Source organism: Oncorhynchus kisutch, linkage group LG18 (genome assembly GCF_002021735.2).
Source record: "Oncorhynchus kisutch isolate 150728-3 linkage group LG18, Okis_V2, whole genome shotgun sequence".
NCBI classification, from domain to species: Eukaryota; Metazoa; Chordata; class Actinopteri; order Salmoniformes; family Salmonidae; genus Oncorhynchus; species Oncorhynchus kisutch.
Window position 1 is genome coordinate 78195564 of NC_034191.2, and position 24450 is coordinate 78220013.

Consider the following 24450-nt stretch of genomic DNA (forward strand, 5'->3'; position numbering starts at 1 on the left):
CCCCTCTTGTTGTCGTCCTCTCTCCTCCCCCTCTGTTCTCCCTCATTACCCCCCCCCCCCCCTCTTTGTTGTCGTCCTCTCTCCTCCCCCTCTGTTCTCCCTCATTACCCCCCCCCCCTCTTGTTGTCGTCCTCTCCTCCCCCCTCTGTTCTCCCCTCATTACCCCCCCCCCCTCTTGTTGTCGTCCTCTCTCCTCCCCCTCTGTTCTCCCTCATTACCCCCCCCCCCTCTTGTTGTCGTCCTCTCTCCTCCCCTCTGTTCTCCCTCATTACCCCCCCCCCTCTTGTTGTCGTCCTCTCTCCTCCCCCTCTGTTCTCCCTCATTACCCCCCCCCCCCTCTTGTTGTCGTCCTCTCTCCTCCCCCTCTGTTCTCCCTCATTACCCCCCCCCTCTTGTTGTCGTCCTCTCTCCTCCCCCTCTGTTCTCCCTCATTACCCCCCCCCCCTCTTGTTGTCGTCCTCTCTCCTCCCCCTCTGTTCTCCCTCATTACCCCCCCCCCCCTCTTGTTGTCGTCCTCTCTCCTCCCCCTCTGTTCTCCCTCATTACCCCCCCCCCCCTCTTGTTGTCGTCCTCTCTCCTCCCCCTCTGTTCTCCCTCATTACCCCCCCCCCCCTCTTTTGTGTCGTCCTCTCTCCTCCCCCTCTGTTCTCCCTCATTACCCCCCCCCCCCCTCTTGTTGTCGTCCTCTCTCCTCCCCCTCTGTTCTCCCTCATTACCCCCCCCCCCTCTTGTTGTCGTCCTCTCTCCTCCCCCTCTGTTCTCCCTCATTACCCCCCCCCCCTCTTGTTGTCGTCCTCTCGCCTCCTCTTCCTCCCAGCTGGTAGTCCTCTGTCCTCCTCTTCCTCCCAGCTGGTAGTCCTCTCTCTGTCCTCCTCTTCCTCCCAGCTGGTAGTCCTCTCTCCTCCTCCCTCCTGCACAAAACAATAAAACACACACCGGCTTCGGGAGCTTTAATGTATATTTTTTTTACACCTTTATTTAACTAGGCAAGACAGTTAAGAATACATTCTAGGAACAGTGGGTTAACTGCCTTGTCCAGGGGTTACGGGTTAAACGACCAGATTTTTTACTTGTCAGCTCTGGGATTTGATCTAGCCCCAACACTCTAACCGCTAGGCTATCTGCCGCTCCAATATCATAGCAGTTGCGTTTTAAACACCACAATTAATAGCCTATGTCAATCTCGACAAACAGAAAATACTCACTACCAAGTTCCCAACTGCCTCTGGAACCAACGTCAGCTGTCGGCTGGAGTAGTTATTAAAGCTTGCCGCCATTGGACTCTGGAGCAGTGGAAAACACGTTCACCATCTAGCAGTCTGACGGACTAATCTGGGTTTGCCGGATGCCAGGAGAACGCTACCTGCTCCAGTGCATAGTTTGGTGGAGGAGGAATAATGGTCTGGGCTAGGCCCCTTAGTTCCAGCAAACTAATTTTAACTCTACAGCATACAATGACATTCTAGATGATTCTTGTGCTTTCAACTTTGTGGCAAACTGTTTGGGGAAGGTCCTTTCCTGTTTCAGCATGACAATATCTCTGTGCACAAAGCGAGGTCCATACAGAAATGGTTTGTCAAGATCGGTGTAGAAGAACTTGACTGGCCTTCACAGAGCCCTGACCTCAACCCCAACACCTTGGGATGAATTGGAACAACCGACTGCGAGCCAGGCCTTATCTCCCAACATCAGTGCCCAACCTTAATAATGCTCTTGTGGCTGAATGGAAGTTTAGTCCCCTGAGGCAATGTTCCAACATTTAGTCGAAAGCCTTCCCAGTGGACTGGAGGCTGTTATAGAAGCAAAGGGGGGACTAACTCCTTATTAATGTAATGCCAATGATTTTGGAATTAGATGTTCGACGAGCAGGTGTCCACATACTTTGGTGATGTTAGTGTATTAGTCCATACAAATACAATGATTAATAGATTCACTACATGGAACAAACAGATAGTCCCCTCTAAAAATGTAAAGGAAGGTTGTTTTGAAGTGGGAAATTCCATAAGAATTGTTTTTAAGAAGGCCATACCGGGGGATCACGTGACCCCTGAACAAGATGGCCACATTAACTAAGAGCTCCGCACAAGTAGTTTCCCAATTCTTAATCTTACCTCCACTTCAAGTTTAAACTATTTTAACAGACTCGAGCATTAGCGGCGGAAAAAGCCTCCAAGAAGCAGCTAGCTTCATAAAAGCTAGCTTCATAAAAAGCTAGCTTCAGAAAAAGCTAGCGCCATTAGCCAGGAGCAAGAGGACCCGTCCCCACTCGAGGCCCAACAAATGCCAACCTCACACTCTGTCGAAGAACTGAGATCCCAACGTACAGAACTCAACATCAAATTAGATGGCATTAACTCTCAGCTCAGTGTGATAGGGGGAAAGGTGACAACCCTGGAAATGCTTTGCCTGACATCAACAACAAGATGTCCAGGCGCCCCGCATTGAAGGTTGAGGCAGAGAGGCGAATACTATCCATGGAAAACTCACTGACAGATGCCATGGAAACAACAGCATATGCTAAAAAGAAAATTAGGGCATCTGGAAGACAAAAACAGAGGACCTGGAAAACAGGGGGTGAAGGAATAATTGTTTCTATTAAATCTGGGCGAAAAAGAAGTGGGAAACATGCCACTGATCCGCTACCTGCAAGACAAAGCTCCACCTGTCCACCGAACAGGCCCATAGAACTCGAGAGCTCACCGAGCAACTGAGGCCCCACCAGCAGCCAGACAACCACCCGCGCCCAATCACCATACCTAACCTGAGATTCACCGACAAGAACGAGTCTACAGGCGGCGAAAGTCAACACCATTACAGTGGGAAATGCCAAACTCACTTTACACCAGGACCTGTCAGCTGGAATACGCCCAAAGCGCCGAGAGTTTGACGAGGTGAAGAAATACTCCATGACCGAGGCATCTTCAGGGAATTCAAATATCCAAATGAGCTCAGGATTCTTCACCAAGGAGCCCTGCGACTCTTCAAAACTCCCAAAGAGGCAAATGTTTTTGAAAGACAATTCTGGTCATTGAGAAATGGACCAATGACTAAAGCGATTACTGTTCTTACTAAAGGAGGTAAGACAAGATATAGCTGACATCCAAAGACCCACCTGCCCCGCTAAATGTCTTCATAGCCGTGAAATGTACATGCATTTTCTTTTAGCTGAGAGGGATAGGCTCTATAGCCTAACCTAGGCCTTCTAAGGTCTCAGCCAACTTTTATTTCCCTTTTTTGTATTACAATTATTTGTAGTTATCATTTTCACATATGCCTCCACCATTTGTAGGCTGTCGATAACGACACATTTGCAGACCTAACGAGAAGCTCAATGTGTAAATGTTATGCCTATGGCCTTATCCTGTTGATATCATGTTTTAATACAAACAAACAACTTATCCTATAGATTCCTCTTAAGGATTTGCCCCAACATTTCTGTTTTATTTGGTCTAAACGATTAGCCCTATGTCCCTTGTGGGACGAATATGTAGGCTGGGCTATTGATTTTATTTGAAAACTTTTTTTCATGTGTTTTTTTTTTTAATGTTGTCTGGAAGGGGGCTACGTTGTCACTTACTCAATGCGGGGCGGAGAGGATGAGGCATTTCCTTGGTGGGGAGGGGGAGACGATGTCACTTACTCAATGCGGGGCGGAGAGGATGAGGCATTTCCTTGGTGGGGAGGGGGAGACGATGTCACTTACTCAATGCGGAGAGGAGAGAGACGATGAGGCATTTCCTTGGTGGGGAGGGGGAGACGTTGTCACTTACTCAATGCGGGGCGGAGAGGATGAGGCATTTCCTTGGTGGGGAGGGGGAGACGATGTCACTTACTCAATGCGGAGAGGAGAGGAGACGATGAGGCATTTCCTTGGTGGGGAGGGGGAGACGATGTCACTTACTCAATGCGGAGAGGAGAGGAGACGATGAGGCATTTCCTTGGTGGGGAGGGGGAGACGATGTCACTTACTCAATGCGGAGAGGAGAGGATGAGGCATTTCCTTGGTGGGGAGGGGGAGACGATGTCACTTACTCAATGCGGAGAGGAGAGGAGACGATGAGGCATTTCCTTGGTGGGGAGGGGGAGACGATGTCACTTACTCAATGCGGAGAGGAGAGGAGACGATGAGGCATTTCTTTGGTGGGGAGGGGGGAGATGTTGTCACTTACTCAATGCGGAGAGGAGAGGAGACGATGAGGCATTTCTTTGGTGGGGAGGGGGGAGATGTTGTCACTTACTCAATGCGGAGAGGAGAGGAGACGATGAGGCATTTCCTTGGTGGGGAGGGGGGAGACGTTGTGTGTTGCTAACTGTTTCCATTGTTTTCTTTCTCGGAACACATGATTGAGACTGAGCGTGGGGGTAATAGATCCAACGGGATGTGTCGAGTTGTTTGGGAACTCGTCTGGGGTGTTCAGAGATTTTATTTTATGTACACCATTTATTTTTATTCTATGTGATCGCAGCTGTAACTATTATTCACCTTTACCCAGAGACGACTTGCACTAGAGTTCCATTACTGTTCAATGACATTGACTAGTACCTTGAATCTATTGATATGGAACTGCCATGGTCTAGGTCATGCAATAAATGGAAAAAGATACTATGTGCTCTCAAAAAGGAAAAAGCAGACATCGTGCTATTACAAGAGACACACCTCTGTGATGCCGAGCGTGCTAAACCACGCAGAGCTTGGGTGGGACAGGTGTATTTCTCCTCTTTCAAATCAAACAGTAGAGGCACAGCCTTACTTATCCATGAGAATGTTCCATTCATAATTGACAAAAACATATCTGATCCAGTGGAGAGAATTATTCTGATAACTGGGTGACTGTATGGGCAACCAATTACCATCTTAAACTTATACGACCCTAACACAGATAATCCTGCTTTCATGTCAAAAATGATAACCCTGTTCAATGAGCATTGTGTTTCCTTTGGAGTGGTAGCCGGATATTTTAATTGTACCCTCAACCCAACCCAGGACAAATCATCTCAAGTCCCCTCCACAAATCCTAGATCTGCAAAGATGTTGAACTCTCTTACTAAAGAGATGGGACTGATAGATATCTGGAGACAAATAGCTCATCTATGGACTATACATACTACTCTAATGTCCAAAACACCTACTCCCATATAGATTACATTTTTATCAGCAGTCAGAACGTACAATCATGGCCATCCGAACCGCAGAGGACGAGGTCACATATGACCCAAAAATTATAAATCTCATAACTTTTTATGATTTTTACTGCAAATTATATACCTCTAAGAGAAAACACAGAGGCAGAACTCTATTCCTTCCTAGAGGGAATCTCGCTACCTAAACTATCAGAGACCGACCCAGAAGATCTCAGCTCCCCTTCACTCCTGAGGAGGTCCTGGAGGCAATTACCTCCATGACACCTAATAAGTCCCCAGGCCCAGATGGATTCCCCAGAGAGTTCTACAAAGCTTTTTGGCCCCAGTTTAGCCCTATTTTCATGCCAATGCTGGATCATTTTTGCAAAAACTGAGTTCTCCCAGACTCAATGCACACAGCTCGCATTACAGTGTTGCTCAAAAAAGACAAGGGCCCTATCCTGCTCCTCCTTATTGCTTGTTGGATTTCGACTACAAAAGTAATGACAAAATTGCTCGCCAAAAGACTAAACACTCTTCTTACTCTTCTGAAAACATTTGCCGTCTTCTTGATATCATTGATCAAGTAAACACACAGAAGACCCATGTCCTGCTGGCTTCACTGGATGCTGAGAAGGCATTTGACAGGATAGAGTGGAGCTTTCTGTTCTCAGTCTTAGAAAAGTTCAATATGGGCCCAAACTTTATTAAATGGATAATGTCCCCATACTCTCATCCAAATGCCATGGTGACTACTAACGGACTGACCTCTGACAGACTCCCTTTGGGACAGGGCACAAGACAAGGGTGCTCGCTGTCCCCCCTGCTCGTTGGGGGTGGAACCTCTGGCAGAGTTGATAAGGAGCAATCCAAGTTTTATGGGTGTCTCTGCAGGCGGACTGCAGCACAAGATTTCTCTCTACGCGGATGATGTCTTGCTCTACATATCCAACCCTGAGAAATCCCTCCCATTTTAGACACAATTGCTCAGTATGGCAAGTTTTCAGGATATAAGATACATTTTTACAAATCCACTGTTTGCCTTCTCAATCTTACACTCACCAGCTCTATGAAGACACTATGTCCATTCCAATGGAAAACACAGGGGTTTCAATACCTTGGGATCTTCGTAACACCAGATCTGAATAGCCTTTTCTAGGAAAATTATCTTCCACTCCTGGATCGAATCAAGAACGAATTCCAAACCTGGATCTCCCTCCCAATTAGCTTAGTAGGAAGAATCAATGTAATCCGTATGAACGTCCTCCCTAGATTGAACTATTTATTTCAGATGCTCCCATGCTATTTCCCATTTTCCTTTTTCAAAACAACTAACCAAAGCATCTCCAAATTATATTGGTCAATAAAAAACCTAGGATCAAGTTTCCACTCTATCGAAACCTGAATCTCAGGGTGGTCTTGCCCTTCCCTCCCTTCAATTGTACTACTGGTCTGCCCAAATCTGCAACATGCTAACAAGGATCACAAACAGACAAGAGTCAACGTGGATTCAGATAGAAGCCCAATCTTGTGGTTCATTGCCCCTAAGCTTCATTAATAACTTTAGTGAAGTGGGCAACATAGCCAAAACCTTTGTGATTTACAGCACCCTACTAACATGGAGGGACTGTAAGAAATACCTGGGCATTTCCTCCCAAATATGTTCTCACTCACCTATAGTATGCAACCCAAACTTTCCAAAAGCCCTGAGTGATGCCAACTTTAATCGTTGGAATTCTTTAGGAATCAAGACCTTTTCAGACCTATTTCATCAGAAAACCACTACACTGAAATCCTTTCCAGAGCTCTGCAGTGAATTCAATGTGCTAAGATCCCATTTCTTAAAATATCTTCAAATTAGACATGTGGTTTCCTCATTTACTTTCAAGAGGAGTTTTAGAGCTCAGCTGAATGAAGTTGAAACCCTTCTTGCTACAGCACAATCCATTAAAGGCTAAATCCTATATCCTATATCTATAGACTCCTTTCTGGGAAAGGCGGCTCCACCTTTACTCCTTCGAATATATTCTGGGAAAAGGACCTTGGTCTGACTATCAGTGATGAGTTATGGGATGAGGTTTGCGAACAGAGTATACTGCTCCTCTGCTAATGTAAAAATTAAAGAATCTAATTACAAATGTTTGTACAAATTTTATTACAATCCAAAGAGACTCCATACAATGAAACAATACATTTATCCTAACTGTAAAATAACCGATATGCTTGTATTTTGGAGCTGTAGAGAGATTGCTAAAATCTGGCCATCTATAGATACTGCTGCACCGAAAATACTAGATGTACAGTTTGATATGACCCCATGTCTCTATCTTCTTAATGCCCAGCAGGACTTTATTCTTGATCCTGACAGAGAAAATGCGTTCATGACTATTACATACTTTGCTAAGAAATGTATTATTATATTGTGGGCCTCTAATACTTCTCCTACGTTTAGAATGTGGATTCACCAGATTGTTGACTTTCTCCCTCTTGAAAAGCTCACTTATGACCTCCGCAAGAGACAGCCCAAGTCTGATAGACTCTGGTCTCCACTACTCAACTATATTTCAAATTGGTGAATGGGGTGATTAGGGAAAAACAAATGATTTGATTTGATTTCTCAGCTAAGGCTGGAAATAGCTAATAAGAACCTTGATAGTGCTGCAGCAAGATTTTATATATTTTTTAATAATACATTTTTAATAATATTTTTTTATTATGTTTATTATTATTGAAAGTTATTAGTTTTTTTATTATTTTTTAAAAGCTTGTCACATCTGTGAATGTGGAATGTGTTTTTAAAGCCTGTCACATCTGTGAATGTGGAATGTGTTTTTAAAGCCTGTCACATCTGTGAATGTGGAATGTGTTTTTAAAGCCTGTCACATCTGTGAATGTGGAATGTGTTTTTAAGCCTGTCACATCTGTGAATGTGGAATGTGTTTTTAAAGCCTGTCACATCTGTGAATGTGGAATGTGTTTTTAAAGCCTGTCACATCTGTGAATGTGGAATGTGTTTTTAAAGCCTGTCACATCTGTGAATGTGGAATGTGTTTTTTAAGCCTGTCACATCTGTGAATGTGGAATGTGTTTTTTAAGCCTGTCACATCTGTGAATGTGGACTGTGTTTTTAAAGCCTGTCACATCTGTGAATGTGGAATGTGTTTTTAAAGCCTGTCACATCTGTGAATGTGGAATGTGTTTTTAAAGCCTGTCACATCTGTGAATGTGGAATGTGTTTTTAAAGCCTGTCACATCTGTGAATGTGGAATGTGTTTTTAAAGCCTGTCACATCTGTGAATGTGGAATGTGTTTTTAAAGCCTGTCACATCTGTGAATGTGGAATGTGTTTTTAAAGCCTGTCACATCTGTGAATGTGGAATGTGTTTTAAAGCCTGTCACATCTGTGAATGTGGAATGTGTTTTTAAAGCCTGTCACATCTGTGAATGTGGAATGTGTTTTTAAAGCCTGTCACATCTGTGAATGTGGAATGTGTTTTTAAAGCCTGTCACATCTGTGAATGTGGAATGTGTTTTTAAGCCTGTCACATCTGTGAATGTGGAATGTGTTTTTAAAGCCTGTCACATCTGTGAATGTGGAATGTGTTTTTAAAGCCTGTCACATCTGTGAATGTGGAATGTGTTTTTAAAGCCTGTCACATCTGTGAATGTGGAATGTGTTTTTAAAGCCTGTCACATCTGTGAATGTGGAATGTGTTTTTAAAGCCTGTCACATCTGTGAATGTGGAATGTGTTTTTTAAAGCCTGTCACATCTGTGAATGTGGAATGTGTTTTAAAGCCTGTCACATCTGTGAATGTGGAATGTGTTTTTAAAGCCTGTCACATCTGGATGGGAATGTGTTTTAAAGCCTGTCACATCTGTGAATGTGGAGTGTTTTAAAGCCTGTCACATCTGTGAATGTGGAATGTGTTTTTAAAGCCTGTCACATCTGTGAATGTGGAATGTGTTTTTAAAGCCTGTCACATCTGTGAATGTGGAATGTGTTTTTAAAGCCTGTCACATCTGTGAATGTGGAATGTGTTTTTTAAGCCTGTCACATCTGTGAATGTGGAATGTGTTTTTAAAGCCTGTCACATCTGTGAATGTGGAATGTGTTTTTAAAGCCTGTCACATCTGTGAATGTGGGAATGTGTTTTTTAAGCCTGTCACATCTGTGAATGTGGAATGTGTTTTTTAAGCCTGTCACATCTGTGAATGTGGAATGTGTTTTTAAAGCCTGTCACATCTGTGAATGTGGAATGTGTTTTTAAAGCCTGTCACATCTGTGAATGTGGAATGTGTTTTTTAAGCCTGTCACATCTGTGAATGTGGAATGTGTTTTTAAAGCCTGTCACATCTGTGAATGTGGAATGTGTTTTTAAAGCCTGTCACATCTGTGAATGTGGAATGTGTTTTTAAAGCCTGTCACATCTGTGAATGTGGAATGTGTTTTTAAGCCTGTCACATCTGTGAATGTGGAATGTGTTTTTAAAGCCTGTCACATCTGTGAATGTGGAATGTGTTTTTAAAGCCTGTCACATCTGTGAATGTGGAATGTGTTTTTAAAGCCTGTCACATCTGTGAATGTGGAATGTGTTTTTAAAGCCTGTCACATCTGTGAATGTGGAATGTGTTTTTAAAGCCAATCACATCTGTGAATGTGGAATGTGTTTTTAAAGCCTGTCACATCTGTGAATGTGGAATGTGTTTTTTAAAGCCTGTCACATCTGTGAATGTGGAATGTGTTTTTAAGTCTGTCACATCTGTGAATGTGGAATGTGTTTTTAAAGCCTGTCACATCTGTGAATGTGGAATGTGTTTTTAAAGCCTGTCACATCTGTGAATGTGGAATGTGTTTTTAAAGCCTGTCACATCTGTGAATGTGGAATGTGTTTTTAAAGCCTGTCACATCTGTGAATGTGGAATGTGTTTTTAAAGCCTGTCACATCTGTGAATGTGGAATGTGTTTTAAAGCCTGTCACATCTGTGAATGTGGAATGTGTTTTTAAAGCCTGTCACATCTGTGAATGTGGAATGTGTTTTTAAAGCCTGTCACATCTGTGAATGTGGAATGTGTTTTTAAAGCCTGTCACATCTGTGAATGTGGAATGTGTTTTTAAAGCCTGTCACATCTGTGAATGTGGAATGTGTTTTTTAAGCCTGTCACATCTGTGAATGTGGAATGTGTTTTTAAAGCCTGTCACATCTGTGAATGTGGAATGTGTTTTTTAAGTCTGTCACATCTGTGAATGTGGAATGTGTTTTTAAAGCCTGTCACATCTGTGAATGTGGAATGTGTTTTTAAAGCCTGTCACATCTGTGAATGTGGAATGTGTTTTTAAAGCCTGTCACATCTGTGAATGTGGAATGTGTTTTTAAGCCTGTCACATCTGTGAATGTGGAATGTGTTTTTAAAGCCTGTCACATCTGTGAATGTGGAATGTGTTTTTAAAGCCTGTCACATCTGTGAATGTGGAATGTGTTTTTAAGCCTGTCACATCTGTGAATGTGGAATGTGTTTTTAAAGCCTGTCACATCTGTGAATGTGGAATGTGTTTTTAAAGCCTGTCACATCTGTGAATGTGGAATGTGTTTTTAAAGCCTGTCACATCTGTGAATGTGGAATGTGTTTTTAAAGCCTGCCACATCTGTGAATGTGGAATGTGTTTTTAAAGCCTGTCACATCTGTGAATGTGGAATGTGTTTTTAAAGCCTGTCACATCTGTGAATGTGGAATGTGTTTTTAAAGCCTGTCACATCTGTGAATGTGGAATGTGTTTTAAAGCCTGTCACATCTGTGAATGTGGAATGTGTTTTTAAAGCCTGTCACATCTGTGAATGTGGAATGTGTTTTTAAAGCCTGTCACATCTGTGAATGTGGAATGTGTTTTTAAAGCCTGTCACATCTGTGAATGTGGAATGTGTTTTTAAAGCCTGTCACATCTGTGAATGTGGAATGTGTTTTTAAAGCCTGTCACATCTGTGAATGTGGAATGTGTTTTTTAAGCCTGTCACATCTGTGAATGTGGAATGTGTTTTTAAAGCCTGTCACATCTGTGAATGTGGATTGTGTTTTTAAAAGCCTGTCACATCTGTGAATGTGGAATGTGTTTTTAAAGTCTGTCACATCTGTGAATGTGGAATGTGTTTTTAAAGCCTGTCACATCTGTGAATGTGGAATGTGTTTTTAAAGCCTGTCACATCTGTGAATGTGGAATGTGTTTTTAAAGCCTGTCACATCTGTGAATGTGGAATGTGTTTTTTAAGTCTGTCACATCTGTGAATGTGGAATGTGTTTTTTAAAGCCTGTCACATCTGTGAATGTGGAATGTGTTTTTAAAGCCTGTCACATCTGTGAATGTGGAATGTGTTTTTAAAGCCTGTCACATCTGTGAATGTGGAATGTGTTTTTAAGCCTGTCACATCTGTGAATGTGGAATGTGTTTTTAAAGCCTGTCACATCTGTGAATGTGGAATGTGTTTTTAAAGCCTGTCACATCTGTGAATGTGGAATGTGTTTTTAAAGCCTGTCACATCTGTGAATGTGGAATGTGTTTTTAAAGCCTGTCACATCTGTGAATGTGGAATGTGTTTTAAAGCCTGTCACATCTGTGAATGTGGAATGTGTTTTTAAAGCCTGTCACATCTGTGAATGTGGAATGTGTTTTTAAAGCCTGTCACATCTGTGAATGTGGAATGTGTTTTTAAAGCCTGTCACATCTGTGAATGTGGAATGTGTTTTTAAAGCCTGTCACATCTGTGAATGTGGAATGTGTTTTTAAAGCCTGTCACATCTGTGAATGTGGAATGTGTTTTTAAAGCCTGTCACATCTGTGAATGTGGAATGTGTTTTTAAAGCCTGTCACATCTGTGAATGTGGAATGTGTTTTTAAAGCCTGTCACATCTGTGAATGTGGAATGTGTTTTTAAAGCCTGTCACATCTGTGAATGTGGAATGTGTTTTTAAAGCCTGTCACATCTGTGAATGTGGAATGTGTTTTTAAAGCCTGTCACATCTGTGAATGTGGAATGTGTTTTGTTGGTTGATTGAAAAACAATAAAACTTAATCAAACAAAAATATATATATATATATTATGCTAATTAGATTTCTTGGGGACAAGGACATCGATCTTAGGGGTTTAAACAAGGATTTTTAAGCCTTGAGGTAATTGAGACATGGATTGTGCATGTGTGCCATTCAGAGGGTGAATGGGCAAGACAAAATATGTACAGTCAGTGCCTTTGAACTGGGTATGGTAGCAGCTGCGTTTTTTACGCTCACCAGTTTCCTGTGTACAGTGGGGCAAAAAAGTATTTAGTCAGCCACCAATTATGCAAGTTCTCCCACTTAAAAAGATGACAGAGGCCTGTAATTTTCATCATACTTCAACTATGACAGAGGAAATTAGGATTTTTAATGAATTTGCAAATTATAAGTATTTGGTCACCTACAAACAAGCAAGATTTCTGGCTCTCACAGACCTGTAACTTCTTCTTTAAGAGGCTCCTCTGTCCTCCACTCGTTACCTGTATTAATGGCACCTGTTTGAACTTGTTATCAGAATAAAAGACACCTGTCCACAACCTCAAGAGAGCTGTCAAAGGACACCAGAAACAAAATTGTAGACCTGCACCAGGCTGGGAAGACTGGATCTGCAATAGGTAAGCAGCTTGGTTTGAAGAAATCAACTGTGGGAGCAATTATTAGGAAATGGAAGACATACAAGACCACTGATAATCTCCCTCGATCTGGGGCTCCACGCAAGATTTCACCCCGTGTGGTCAAAATGATCACAAGAACGGTGAGCAAAAATCCCAGAACCACACGGGGGGACCTAGTGAATGACCTGCAGAAAGCTTGGACCAAAGTAACAAAGCCTACCATCAGTAACACACTACGCCGCCAGGGACTCAAATCCTGCAGTGCCAGACGTGTCCCCCTGCTTAATTAAGCCAGTACATGTCCAGGCCTGTCTGAAGTTTGCTAGAGAGAATTTGGATGATCCAGAAGAAGATTGGGAGAATGTCATAGGGTCAGATGAAACCAAAATATAACTTTTTGGTAAAAACTCAACTCGTCTTGTTTGGAGGACAAAGAATGCTGAGTTGCATCCAAAGAACACCATATCTACTGTGAAGCATGGGGGTGGAAACATCATGCTTTGGGGCTGTTTTTCTGCAAAGTGACCAGGACGGCTGATCCGTGTAAAGGAAAGAATGGGGCCATGTATCATGAGATTTAGAGTGAAAACCTCCTTCCATCAGCAAGGACATTGAAGATGAAACGTGGCTGGGTCTTTCAGCATGACAATGATCCCAAACACACCGCCCGGGCAACGGAACACCATGTAACACCATAATTTGCAAATAAATTCTTTAAAAATCCTACAATGTGATTTTCAGGATTTTTTTTCTCATTTTGTCTGTCATAGTTGAAGTGTACCTATGATGAAAATAGCCAGCTTTTGACATTCTTTTTAAAAGTGGTTACGGTTGGCATGGCTTTGCATTGCTTTGGTACTGTATTTTGTACTCCTTAACAACACCAGTATGTAAAAATGTGTTCTTACCAGATTAACTCTTGTATTTAACAGTGAATATTAGTCTCTGGCTCTGGTATTCGAGTCCATGATAATTCTGTGGACTGACCAAGTTGAAATAATACTACTCCTTTCTCCACAGATACAGGAAGTATTCACACACCTTGACTTTTTCTACATTTTGTTGTGTTACTGTCTGAATTAAACATTTATTAAATTGAGATTTTGCTTCACTGGCCTACACACAATACCCCATAATGTCAAAGTAGAAGTATGTATTTATTCATTTTTACAAATTAATAAAGGACGAACATCTGAAATGTCTTGTGTCAGTAAGTATTCAACCACTTTAAGACAACCCCTTTAAGACAACCCCTTTAAGGCAACCCCTTTAAGGCAACCCCTTTAAGGCAACCCCTTTAAGGCAACCCCTTTAAGGAAACCCCTTTAAGGAAACCCCTTTAATGCAACCCCTTTAAGGCAACCCCTTTAAGGCAACCCCTTTAAGGCAACCCCTTTAAGGCAACCCCTTTAAGGAAACCCCTTTAAGGCAACCCCTTTAATTAAGGCAACCCCTTTAAGGCACTTTAAGGAAACCCCTTTAAGGCAACCCCTTTAAGGCAACCCCTTTAAGGCAAGCCTAAATAGGAGTAAAAATGTGCATCACACGTCAAATAATATGTGGCATTGACTCCCTCTGTGTGCAATGATAGTGTTTAACATTGTGTTTGAATGACCACCTCATCTCTTTACCGCACACATGCAATTATCTGTAAAGTCCCTCAGTCGAGCAGTGAATTTCAAACACAGATTAAACCACAAAGACCAGGCATGTTTTCCAATGCCTCGCCAAGAAGGGCATCTATTGGTAGATGGGTGGAAAAAATACTGACATGGTCCTTTGACCATTGTGAAGCTATTAATTACACTTTGGATGGTGTATCAATACACCCAGTCACTACAAAGATACAGGCGTCCTTCATAACTCAGTAACCCATGAGGAAGGAAACCACTCAGGGATTTCACCATGAGGCCAATGGTGACTTTAAAACAGTTTCATGGTTGTGATAGAATACTGTGGATGGATCAACAACATTGTAGTTAATCCACAACACTAACCAGAAAGGACAGAGTGATAATAAGGAAGCCTGGACTGAATAAAAAAATATATTTTTTTAATGCATCCTCTTTGCAACAAGGCACTAAAATTACACTGCAATAAATGTGGCAAAGCAATTCACTTTTTGTCCAGAATACAAAGTGTTATGTTTGAGGCAAATTCAACACAACACATCACTGTGGTGGCTATGTCATGTTATGGGTGTGCACGTCATTGTCACGCCCTGGCCATAGAGAGGCTTTTATTCTCTATTTTGGTTAGGCCAGGGTGTGACTAGGGTGGGCATTCTAGTTTCTTTATTTCTATGTTTTCTGTTTCTATGTTTTGGCCGGGTATGGTTCTCAATCAGGGACAGCTGTCTATCATTGTCTCTGATTGGGAATCATACTTAGGCAGCCTGTTTTGCCACCGTAGTTGTGGGTAGTTGACTTGTTATAGTGGCCTGTGTAGCCCTAGTAAGCTTCACGGTCGTCATGTTCGTTTTGTTATTTCTTGTTTTGTTGGCGACATTCAAAATAAAATAAAAATGAAAGCTTACCACGCTGCACCTTGGTCTGGTCATTTCCCTGACGACGTTCGTGACAGTTATTGGCAAGGACTAGGACGTTTTTGGGGATAACAAAAATGAAATAGAGCTAAGCATATGTATAATGCTAGAGGAAAACCTGGCTCAATCTGCTTTCCAACAGACACTGGTAGAAGAATTCACCTTTCAGCAGGACAATAAACTAAAGCATAAGGCCAAATATACATTGGAGTTGCTTACCAAAATTATATTGAAAGTTCCTGAGAGGCCTAGTTTTTACTTACATCAGCTTTAAAAAAAAAATAATAATAATAATAATACTGTCTAGCAATGATCAACAAATAACTTGACAGAGCTTGAAGGATTTTGAAAATAATAATGTGCAAATAGTGTACAATCCAGGAATGCAAAGCTCTTACAGACTTACCCAGAAAGACTGACCGCTCTAACTGCTGCCAAAGGTGATTCTAACATATATTGACTCATGGGTGTGACTACTTATGCACATGAGATATTGCTGTATTTAATTTCCAATAAATTAGCATAAATAAACAACAACAACAACAAAAACTTTTGTCATTGTGGGGTATTGTGTATAGATGGGTCTAAAATCTATTTAATCCAATCTGAATTTAGGCTGCAACAACAAAAATGTGGAATAAATCAAGTGATATGACAACTGTCTGAAGGCATTCCAATTGGCGTCAAATTTCATGTGAATGATCTACAATCCGCATAAAAACAATATGCACATTTTTCCATCAGAGTTGCTTTGTTACAGATACAAATATGTACAAGTTAAATGGGCTCCCATTGCATTGCACTCTGGGCCTACTGATTTTATCACAAAGAAATGTTGTGTAGGTATAGTGAATATTCACACTCTGGTATTGGCATTTGTGCTCTAGCCAATAGCTTGCAGACACGGTGCGGGTATAGCCGAAAGGGTTATGGACAAAAGTGCAAGATTATTTTTATTTGTCAAACGGCAGCCAATCATCAATCATCATGTCACCACTATTAGACCCTCAATATTAACTGAAAGGAGCATCAAGCTCATCTGTAAGGGTTTTCGTCTTCCTCCTCTGACGAGGAGGAGTAGTAGGAATGATCGGAGGACCACTGCGCAGCGTGGTAAGTGTTCATTATATTTATTTATAACTCAGAACACTACATAATAAAAAAAAACAAAGAGAACAAAATGAAACCGAAACTGTCCTGTACATAAAACACAGAACAGAAAATAATCACCCACGAAACACAATAGAAACCAGGCTACCTAAATATGGTTCTCAATCAGGGACAACGATTGACAGCTGCCTCTGATTGAGAACCATACCAGGCCAAACACAGAAATAGCAAATCATAGAAAAACTAACATAGACAACCCACCCAACTCACGCCCTGACCATACTAAAACAAAGACATAATAAAAGAACTAACGTCAGAACGTGACATCATCACTGTGCTCTTTCAACACCATGTGAACATTATAATGATTTGTAGCCTAATAATCTTCATGGTTTCCCGGGTCAAATGAACTGTTTTCATTTGATCTGTCATGACATTTTTTATCCGACATGTACTTTACTCAGGTAGAAAGGCTGGGTGGAAACCTGGTTTTTGAGGATGCTAGAATTATATTTAGGATGAATGTGCAAATGCCTACGGGAGACTATTGAAGTAGCCTAATAGGATAGACAGACTGGTAGACTATATTGTCACTATGAATGGTGAGTAGAGGACAGGATAGACAGACTGGTAGACTATATTGTCACTATGAATGGTGAGTAGAGGACAGGATAGACAGACTGGTAGACTATATTGTCACTATGAATGGTGAGTAGAGTCCAGGATAGACAGACTGGTAGACTATATTGTCACTATGAATGGTGAGTACGGGACAGGATAGACAGACTGGTAGACTATAGTGTCACTATGAATGGTGAGTAGAGGACAGGATAGACAGACTGGTAGACTATATTGTCACTATGAATGGTGAGTACGGGACAGGATAGACAGACTGGTAGACTATAGTGTCACTATGAATGGTGAGTAGAGTCCAGGATAGACAGACTGGTAGACTATATTGTCACTATGAATGGTGAGTAGAGGACAGGATAGACAGTTAGACTGGTAGACTATATTGTCACTATGAATGGTGAGTAGAGTCCAGGATAGACAGACTGGTAGACTATATTGTCACTATGAATGGTGAGTAGAGGACAGGATAGACAGTTAGACTGGTAGACTATATTGTCACTATGAATGGTGAGTAGAGGACAGGATAGACAGTTAGACTGGGAGACTATATTGTCACTATGAATGGTGAGTAGAGGACAAGATAGACAGTTAGACTGGTAGACTATATTGTCACTATGAATGGTGAGTAGAGGACAGGATAGACAGACTGGTAGACTATATTGTCACTATGAATGGTGAGTAGAGGACAGGATAGACAGACTGGTAGACTATATTGTCACTATGAATGGTGAGTAGAGGACAGGATAGACAGACTGGTAGACTATAGTGTCACTATGAATGGTGAGTAGAGTCCAGGATAGACAGACTGGTAGACTATATTGTCACTATGAATGGTGAGTAGAGGACAGGATAGACAGACTGGTAGACTATAGTGTCACTATGAATGGTGAGTAGAGGACAGGATAGACAGACTGGTAGACTATATTGACCTGTGGAATAGTAAAGCGTAGTGCATGAAGGAAGAACCAAAACACCTTTATATGGGGAGGCGGATGCAAGCAGATTAGGAAATGTGGCTAGGATGGATGAGATGACATAGTTAAAGCTGCAATAGAGGGAATGTAAACCGGGGGGAAACAACACTACCCTCCCCTGTGGCCCCTCCCAAAAAAACACTACCCTCCCCTGTGGCCCCCCCCCCAAAAAAACACTACACTCCCCTGTGGCCCCCCCCCCAAAAAAAACACTACCCTCCCCTGTGGCTCCTCCCAAAAAAACACTACCCTCCCCTGTGGCCCCTCCCAAAAAAACACTACCCTCCCCTGTGGCCCCCCCCAAAAAAAACACTACCCTCCCCTGTGGCTCCTCCCCAAAAAACACTACCCTCCCCTGTGGCCCCTCCCAAAAAAACACTACCCTCCCCTGTGGCCCCTCCCAAAAAAACACTACCCTCCCCTGTGGCCCCTCCCAAAAAAACACTACCCTCCCCTGCGCCCAATAAAAAAACACCTCCCCAAAGCAAAAAGATATGTTTGACAACCCCCCCCCCCAAAAAAAAAAAAACATTATGAACTGTCCCTAACCTCATACTGAAAATAACCCAATCTTTGCAAATGTCATCTGTGATCATTGTCGCTTCACTGCGTTGCATCTGGCATCTCTCTCTGCCTGCGAGGGACATCATTTGTGCCTTGTTAAGCTAAGGAATGTGTTTCTCCTCCGATTATGATGGTGTTGGTACCTTTGGATGCCATTAGAGTGAGTGTGTACCTTAAGGGTATGACAATAATACCAGCAATGGATCTTAAGAAAATAATATGGCCAGAGGGTCATTTTTACTGGAAAATTGGTGTTGAAATGTGGGAAATAAATTTAGGAAAACTCATCATTACATTATGTTTTCCCGCTTTCCAATTTTGGGTGTTTACGTCAAGAGAGGCAATAAAATACGAATCTGGTTGTTTGTTGGAATGTGTCTCCTAGAAGTGGAAACTCATGTTCATCATGATTGTTTTCCTAATTGACTGTATCTCTACTTGACAAGAAGTTTCGGCTGGCTATATGACAGAACGAGGATACTAATGGCCAAAATGGGACCGAGCATCATATTCTGCTCTTTGGTCAACACCAATTGTTGATTTGTCACTTGTTCTTTAGGGTTCTGTGTTGAAATCCTCTCCCTAGTTCAGTTCTACGTGGTGCAGTTTTCAGTTCTACGTAGTGCAGGCTTGGGAGTCATGAGCACACGCCCTGCTGTGATGATATTCTCAGATTTCAGGTTTGCGGCAAAAACCAGAATGTCAAGGGATTAATGAAGGAGAGGAAAGTGGAACACAAGGTGCATTTCAATGACTGCCTGACTCCATTGGCAAGAATATACTTACATTTTTGAGCTCCTCGCCATATTAACAAGGCACAAATGGAATGAGCTACCCTGATCCATTTCAATCGTGGTACTGTTCCAAGTTTTCAAGCAATGGATCATGAATTACAAAATATCAGGACACTCATTTAATCTCATGGAGATTAGGCTGAAGTGGCTATGGAAGTGAACTGGAAAATAACTTTTTTTTTTATGTGAGCAAAACACATGTTAAACGTCCTCAATTGACCCATTATGGCATTTATCACAGGCCTGGAGCCAGTAATGAGTGGTGCTATATATTAATGGTGTCACTCATCTCTTAAACATCAGAATGTGGGGGTTTACACTTAGTTTAAAGAGGTGTGGGAGTTTCTACTTAGTTTAAAGGGATTAAGGAGTTTCCACTTAGTTTAAAGAGGTGTGGGACTTTCTACTTAGTTTAAAGGGATATGGGGGTTTCCAGTTAGTTTAAAGGGATGTAGGAGTTTCCAGATAGTTTAAAGGGATGTGAGAGTTTCCACTTAATTGAAAGGTATGTGGGGTTTTCCACTTAGTTTAAAGGGATGTGGGAGTTTCCACTTAATTGAAAGTTATGTGGGAGTTTCCACTTAGTATAAAGGGATGTGGGAGTTTCCACTTAGTTTAAAGAGGTGTGGGACTTTCTTAGTTTAAAGGGATGTGGGACGTTCTACTTAGTTTAAAGGGATGTGGGACTTTCTACTTAGTTTAAAGGGATGTGGGAGTTTCCACTTAATTGAAAGGTATATGGGAGTTTCCACTTAGTTTAAAGGGATGTGGGAGTTTCCACGTAATTGAAAGGTATGTGGGAGTTTCCAGATAGTTTAAAGGGATGTGGGAGTTTCCACTTAGTTTAAAGGGATGTGGGCTTTTCCACTTAGTTTAAAGGGATGTGGGAGTTTCCACTTAGTTTAAAGGGATGTGGGCTTTTCCACTTAGTTTAAAGGGATGTGGGAGTTTCCACTTAATTGAAAGGTATGTGGGCTTTTCCACTTAGTTTAAAGGGATGTGGGAGTTTCCACTTAATTTAAAGGTATGTGGGAGTTTCCACTTAATTGAAAGGGATGTGGGAGTTTCCACTTAGTTTAAAGGGATGTGGGAGTTTCCACTTAATTGAAAGGGACACTGTATTGCTATTTTGTAACATGTAAAAGATTCAATTCCTGCATTAACTAACTGAGCCTTAAAAACACATATTTTATTACTGATCTCAATTTTTATTTTATTTCAACTTTATTTAACCAGGTAGGCAAGTTCAGAACAAGTTCTCATTTACAATTGCGACCTGGCCAAGATAAAGCAAAGCAGTTCGACAGATACAACGACACAGAGTTACACATGGAGTAAAACAAACATACAGTCAATAATACAGTATAAACAAGTCTATATACAATGTGAGCAAATGTGGTGAGAAGGGAGGTAAAGGCAAAAAAGGCCATGATTGCAAAGTAAATACAATATAGCAAGTAAAACACTGGAATGGTAGTTTTGCAATGGAAGAATGTGCAAAGTAGAAATAAAAATAATGGGGTGCAAAGGAGCAAAATAAATAAATTAATTAAAATTAAATACAGTTGGGAAAGAGGTAGTTGTTTGGGCTAAATTATAGGTGGGCTATGTACAGGTGCAGTAATCTGTGAGCTGCTCTGACAGTTGGTGCTTAAAGCTAGTGAGGGAGATAAGTGTTTCCAGTTTCAGAGATTTTTGTAGTTCGTTCCAGTCATTGGCAGCAGAGAACTGGAAGGAGAGGCGGCCAAAGAAAGAATTGGTTTTGGGGGTGACTAGAGAGATATACCTGCTGGAGCGTGTGCTACAAGTGGGAGATGCTATGGTGATCAGCGAGCTGAGATAAGGGGGGACTTTACCTAGCAGGGTCTTGTAGATGACATGGAGCCAGTGGGTTTGGCGACGAGTATGAAGCGAGGGCCAGCCAACGAGAGCGTACAGGTTGCAATGGTGGGTAGTATATGGGGCTTTGGTGATAAAACGGATTGCACTGTGATAGACTGCATCCAATTTGTTGAGTAGGGTATTGGAGGCTATTTTGTAAATGACATCGCCAAAGTCGAGGATTGGTAGGATGGTCAGTTTTACAAGGGTATGTTTGGCAGCATGAGTGAAGGATGCTTTGTTGCGAAATAGGAAGCCAATTCTAGATTTAACTTTGGATTGGAGATGTTTGATATGGGTCTGGAAGGAGAGTTTACAGTCTAACCAGACACCTAAGTATTTGTAGTTGTCCACGTATTCTAAGTCAGAGCCGTCCAGAGTAGTGATGTTGGACAGGCGGGTAGGTGCAGGTAGCGATCGGTTGAAGAGCATGCATTTAGTTTTACTTGTATTTAAGAGCAATTGGAGGCCACGGAAGGAGAGTTGTATGGCATTGAAGCTTGCCTGGAGGGTTGTTAACACAGTGTCCAAAGAAGGGCCGGAAGTATACAGAATGGTGTCGTCTGCGTAGAGGTGGATCAGGGACTCACCAGCAGCAAGAGCGACCTCATTGATGTATACAGAGAAGAGAGTCGGTCCAAGAATTGAACCCTGTGGCACCCCCATAGAGACTGCCAGAGGTCCGGACAGCAGACCCTCCGATTTGACACACTGAACTCTATCAGAGAAGTAGTTGGTGAACCAGGCGAGGCAATCATTTGAGAAACCAAGGCTCTCGAGTCTGCCGATGAGGATGTGGTGATTGACAGAGTCGAAAGCCTTGGCCAGATCAATGAATACGGCTGCACAGTAGTTTCTTATCGATGGCAGTTAAGATATCGTTTAGGACCTTGAGCGTGGCTGAGGTGCACCCATGACCAGCTCTGAAACCAGATTGCATAGCAGAGAAGGTATGGTGAGATTCGAAATGGTCGGTAATCTGTTTGTTGACTTGGATTTCGAAGACATTAGAAAGGCACGGTAGGATAGATATAGGTCTGTAGCAGTTTGGGTCAAGAGTGTCCCCCCCTTTGAAGAGGGGGATGACCGCAGCTGCTTTCCAATCTTTGGGAATCTCAGACGACACGAAAGAGAGGTTGAACAGGCTAGTAATAGGGGTGGCAACAATTTCGGCAGATAATTTTAGAAAGAAAGGGTCCAGATTGTCAAAAAAAAAAAAAAAAAAAATCCCTTCTTACAATGTAACTGTGTTTGCTATCATGATAGATGAGACAGTTTTCAGCTGTCCAAATGTCATTTTGAAATAGGGTTTTCCTAATGATCAATTAGCCTTTTTAAAATGCTAAACTTGGATTAGCTAACACAACGTGCCATTGGAACACAAAAGTGATGGTTGCTGATAATGGGCCTCTATACAGCTTCGTAGATGTTCCACTAAAAACCAGCCGTTTCCAGCTACAATTTCCAGTCATTTACAACATAAAAAATGTCTACACTGTATTTCTGATCCATTTGATGTTATTTTTAAGTGGTAAAAAGTGCTTTCCTTTCAAAAACAAGGACATTTCTAAGTAACCCCAAAAACATTTGAACGGTAGTGTACATAGTAACACAAACTTAATGGAACGTGCAGTTTTACATGTCCTTGGTATTTCCATTCAGTAAGTGAAACATTATTTCATACTGGCAAATAGGCTCAACGGTGACCGTGTTGATTAGTGAGAGCTGCGTAGGAAATGTAAAGAACTGATTAAGATGCTATAAGGGCAGCATTCTGCGTCACATTGCGACTACATCTACAGAGATGTACGTAGGTGTCTTCTTTGGGAACGGAGGTACTGTACGATGAGGCTGTGATAGCACCGACGATGAAACGTCTACACTTTGTTCAGTGATTCTCCCCCACGCACCATCTAATTTAATGTCAACACCTGATCATTAGATAAGGTTAAAAAATAATAATAGGAAGCCCACCTTCAACGTGCACTGAATATGTAATGAACTGGTCTGCTCAGACTAACAAGATCCCTTGTGAACTTATCAAAGAACAAGGGGAGATAATGAATGTTTCTTTTTTATATATAATTCATCATCAGTAAAAAAAATGATCTACCTCCCTGCTAGTTTGATTCGGGAAGGGCTCGGGTAGATTAGCCGCTGATCATTTATCTGTTTGAGGTTTTAGTACCTCTCTTTTTTTAATCAATGACCTTTATAAAAAAAAAAAATGCTCTACTTCTTTTTCAAGTAATGAAGCCAATCAATTATTTTGTCGAACAAGGAGCCTGTGTGGCTTCTTTGCTGTACATAAAGGTCTGAACGTGTCGTTAGGAAAAATGGCAAAGTAGGCTCAGTAGCCCGAGGTCAGTAATATTAGTTAGTTAGACGTCTCTAAAAAGGTGCCACTTTCACATCAACGTTTAAGTGAATTACATTTTTCAAACCTGCGTATGACTTTGGACACATAAGGTCCCCCCTTCGTTGATGGGCATGACCGCGTAACATCTGTTAAGTACTTCAGAAATAAATATGGCTTGTTATTAAACAAGGAACATAATGTTTTTCCATTTTGTTGCTTCATCCATGTTGCCCCTCCCCCTCCATTTTGTCTGCGTTTTTAAATGCCTTCGAGGAAAAGAGGTTTACATACAAAAACCGTGCAGCTTTTGTTTTAGTAATTTTCACTCTGTTCTGTAGAATGTCTTTAGGGCCAAGCCCCTTTCAAGCTTTCTAAAAATGGAATCTCATTCAGAAAGCCCAGAGTCCTCATTTATAACCGTTGCATGAATTTCACACTACATTTCTGCCCACGCCATTTATACAAAGTCAAAGCACGTACAAAATATTGAGATTTATAAACTTGCCTCACGCCATTCTTGTTTCCCTTTATAAAGCAGACCTTTAGTAAAACTGTACTCACGTGAAAGAGTGTTAAAACTCTGCCTGGAAAACGCCCTCCATTCACCTTCCATGGTGACGCCTCTATATGCTGTATAGCCTGGAACTATTGGCATTAGGCCACGACATGCAAAAGACTCATTGTTAGTTTGTCAACAGATTATTGGGTTTCTAACTCCTGCCTTTGTATAGGCAATGATGGACAATGATGTTGTGCTCCTATCACACAGCAATACTGTAGCCTACCCATACTGTCAAATATTTGACA